This window comes from Jaculus jaculus, chromosome 1 (assembly GCF_020740685.1).
Source record: "Jaculus jaculus isolate mJacJac1 chromosome 1, mJacJac1.mat.Y.cur, whole genome shotgun sequence".
NCBI classification, from domain to species: domain Eukaryota; kingdom Metazoa; phylum Chordata; class Mammalia; order Rodentia; family Dipodidae; genus Jaculus; species Jaculus jaculus.
This window is the reverse complement of record NC_059102.1, coordinates 177027294-177031831: the sequence shown is the minus strand read 5'-3', so window position 1 is coordinate 177031831 and position 4538 is coordinate 177027294. Positions and strand designations below refer to the sequence as shown.

General features: G+C 42.9%; 1 pseudogene; it reads right to left on the bottom strand.

Moving 5' to 3' along the window:
* Positions 1-3372: 3372 nt before the first annotated feature.
* On the bottom strand, positions 3373-4316 carry LOC101608982 (annotated as a pseudogene).
* Between the last annotated feature and the right edge of the window lie 222 nt (positions 4317-4538).

Sequence of the window (4538 nt, the reverse complement as noted above, 5' to 3'; positions counted from 1 at the left end):
TATTAACCTAGTTCCTAAAAGTATATAGGATTTGCCATATGGAGAAGGAATATAAAGTAACTCCAGGTAAGCATTTCCTCAAAAATTGATGGTATCAGCTATGGACGTGATTAATGGAGACTTTAAGGAAAATGAGAAAGGTTGATGATGTTGCTGACAATTATACACTTAAATATTGAGCACCTACAGAAGAAGGGTAAGAACTGTTGAAGCGTATAAGACCTCCAGGATGGTCCTTCCCTGCTCTGAAGAAACTACTGCCAGTAGCCCACTGGTACTCAGGAAAGGTGGACTGATGCTTAGCATATTCAGTGCAGAGCTTAGTCCCTGCAAAGCTGAAAGGACCAATTTTATGATAGTCTCTAAATTGTTCATAATTTGGTGGGACTGTGGGTGACATGTGGATTCTTAAAGGTGAAATAACATTGTAGCAACTCTTATCTCCTGCTACCAACAAATGCCATAAAAATAAAAGTAACATACATGTCTACTTAAAATAAGGGATATGACTATAGCAGTTACCTTCTTCTTGCTGGGATGAACCATGGCCAGAACAATGTATGGAAAGAAAGGGTTTGTTGCTACCTTGAAGTTTGGAGGGGAAGTTTCATCATGTGATGCAGTCAGCTGGGACCAAGTAGAGTGAGCCGAGTGTGGCCAGGGATATGTACTATAATACCCCAAGGTCCGTACCCAGGAACATAACTCCTCCAGCAAAACACCCCATCCAAGAGGTTCTACAAGCTATGGGTTAAGGATGAGACTTAATCACAAGCATTTTATGTTCACATCACCACAACCAATATGAAATAGAAATGTATATGGGGACTGTGATGATTAATTGTGACAGTGAAGCCTTGACTAATTCAGGGGAAATTTCCCTGCCTTTCTTTTTTACAAGGTGAGGTAATAAGCCTTTTCTAATATTTTTTTTATTTTTATACCTGGATGAGTGGTGTGACAGTCAGGTTCACATTGCAGACAGAAATCACCAGACCAAGAGAAGCTTGTGGCATTTGACTATGGACTCAATGGGAAACTCTATGATGGGAGGGGGAAACGATGGCATGAACAGAGGGTGGATATCACTTCTTGGCCAACATTAGATGGACAATAATGGCAGGAGAGTATGTCAATCACTGGCAAGGGGAAACTGGCTATAATACTCATAAGCCTGCTCCCAACAAGACACTGCCTCCAGAAGGCATTAATTCCCAAATCTCCATCAGCTGGTAACCTAACATTCAGGACATCTAAGTTTATGGGGGACACCTGAATCAAACCACCACAATCTGGCCCTGGCTCCCATAAACTGATAACCATCCATGATGTAAAATGCAATGCATTCAGTCCAACTTTAAAAGTTCCAATAGTTTTTATCAATCTTAATGATGTTCAAACATTCTCATAGTCCAAGATCTTTTAAATGAACCATAATGCCAAAAAAATGGCACAGAATAAACATTCATATTGCAAAAGATAGCATTGGGCATTGTGGTGGTTTGATTCAGGTGTCCCCCATAAACTTAGGTGTTCTGAATGCTAGGTTCTCAGCTGATGGATATTTGGGAATTAAGGCCTCCTGGAGGGAGTGTATTGTTGGGGGTGGGCTTATGGGCTTTATAGCCAGTTTCCCCATGCCAGTGTTTGGCACACCCTCCTGTTGCTGTGGTCCATCTTATGCTGGCCAGAGGGTGATGTCGCCCTTCTGCTCATGCCATCGTTTCCCCCTGCCATCATGAAGCTTCCCCTCGAGCCTGTAAGCCAAAATAAACCTCTTTTTCCCAGAATCTACTCTTGGTTGGGTGATTTCTACCAGCAATGCGAACCGGACTGCAACAGGCATAGAAAACAAATATTCAACCAATACAAGATTGAAACAGGGCAAACATCAAATTCTTTAGCTCCAAGTCCAACAACTCTAGCTAGTAACAAGTCTCTGAAGCTACAATTCCACCTCTCCAGCTAGGCTACTCATAGTCCTGGAAAACTTCAGCCAGGGCTGGTATCTTTCCTTAACAGCTTTCTCAGGGTCCCAGCATCTCCACTGGGTCTCCACCGCAACCCACAGTCCATCCTCATGGCTCCATTGGGTCTCTGTGCAGACATCCAACAAACCTGCTTCACACTACCCATGGCCATTTCCAAAACACAAGACCATGTTGCAAATTCAATGACCCTCTTTTTCCTGCACTTCTTATACTCCATATTACCAGATAGGGTGCCAATTTGTTAAACCAGGGGAGGAATAAAGCAGACTTTGAAGATAAGGACACTCCTTCAGCATTCAGGCCCCTTCTAAAAGAGTTTTCATCCTTCCTGTTGTCCCAATGAAGGTCATCTGACCCAATCTCAAAAGTTGTAATCTCTCATATAATTGCAGCTAAACAGTTTCAGCCCAAAGATTTCATTCCTGTGCTTTATCCTTCTGCTCCCACTAGTCCATCTCTATACAATGCAACCCTGCACAACTTCTCAGGACACAGCCATAACAGCAAACCTCTCACACAAACTGCTTCTAGCCCAGTCCAGGCAAAGCTCTTTCTCACCCTCACAAGCTGAACTTCACAGTCCATAGTTCTTACTGCATTCAGGTCTTTCAACTCTGACCAGAATAGTCCATCAAGCTCTACTTAGAGCACTGCAAGGCATTTCTTAGGCCAACATTTCAAATCCTTCCACATTCCTATTGAAAATTAGTAAAAAAGCCAAAGCCACACAGTACAGTATCTAGCAGTAGTCCCACTCCTCTGGTCCAACTTTACTGTTGATCATGTGATTTCTTCCACCAATGTGAGTGGAAATGACTTTTTGTAAGATAATTTCATTTTATAATTCTTGTTGATGAGTACAATCAATGTCATTTTGATATTGTGGTCTATTATGAATGCTGGGCTTGGTAGGAAATCCCAAAGTCGGTGTTTTGTGCCATAGTGTCCATTTTACATTGCCCTTGGTTTTAGCCAATAGTTATTCAAATCAATAATATTGATAAAGATCATGGATCCAATGATATTGATATCAGTCCTTGGAATTACATCAAGAAACCGAGTATTCAAAACTGAAGAGAATAAGTACATTTGACAGTACAAACTATATTCTCACATTTTCTTCTGCTACTCATAAAATACCCAATTAAATCAAAATCCATTTAAATAAGCACAAAACAAGACTTTTTTTTTGTTTGTTTGTTTTTCGTTTTTCGAGGTAGGGTCTCACTCTAGCCCAGGCTGACCTGGAATTCACAATGGAGTCTCAGGGTGACCTTGAACTCACAGCAATCCTCCTACCTCTGCCTCCCGAGTGCTGGGATTAAAGGCGTGCGCCACCACGCCCGGCAAAACAAGACATTTTTAATACAGTTGTGACCACTCAGTTCTTTTTGACCCACAACTTTTACATTTCATTTTTAACCTCTGTATTTCTGAATGTGTAGACAACAGAGTTCAGCATGGGGTGATGACTGTGTAGACCATAGCCACGAGTTTGTCCACAGTGAAAGTGGAGGAGGGTCTCATGCAGATGACAGTACCTGGACAAAAAAACAAGATGACCACAGTGATGTGAGAGGCACAGGTGGAGAAGGCCTTGCACCTCCCCTCTGCAGAATGTTCCTCAAGCTGGCCAGGATGATGACATAAGAGAACACCAAGATGAGCAGTGAGAAGACAGATTAAACCACTGTTGGCCAACACAACAACCCCTCCCCAACACACACACACACACACACACACACACACACACACACACACACACACGAGTCTGTGCAGGCCAGCTTGAATAATAGCTTCAGGTCAATCACATTGGGACCCCAGGCAAAGGGCAAAGGGATGGTAATGACAATCTGGATTATGGAGTGAACAATGCCCCCCCAGTCAGGAACCAGCCACCAGCATGTGACACAGTGGATGACTCATGATTATCATATAGTGAAGAGGCTTGCAGATGGCCATGTAGCGGTCATAGGTCATCACCACAAGCAAAAGGACCTCAACAACCCAGAAGAAACAGGAGAAGAATATCTGAGTGAAGCAGCCCTTCAGAGAAATGGTTTTCATCTTGGAAAGTAAGTCAGTGATGAACTTAAGGACAATGGTAGTGGAGTAACAGATCTCTACCAGAGACAGGGAGCTGAGAAAGATGTACATGAGGGAACACAGACTTTTACTCATGTTGGCTGTCACAACAATGAGGCCATTTCCCAGTATCATGGCAAGGTACAGAGGGAGAAACAGCACAAAGCACACCTTCTGCACTTCTGGATCCTGGAAAAGACCCGTGAAAATTAACTCAGGCATGTTATTGGCATTGGTCATGGATTCAACTCCAGTGTGTTGAACATCAAATTGTGAGAAACCTGAAAAATATCAAAAAGTTTAGTATGAGAGATGGGGAAATTGCTTAGCAGTTAAGGCATTTGTCTGCAAAGCCTAAGGACCCTGGTTGATTCCCCAGGACCCACGTAAGCCAGATGCACAGGGTGCATGTGTCTGGAGTTTGTTTGCAGTGGCTAGAGGCCCTGGTGTGCCCATTCTCTC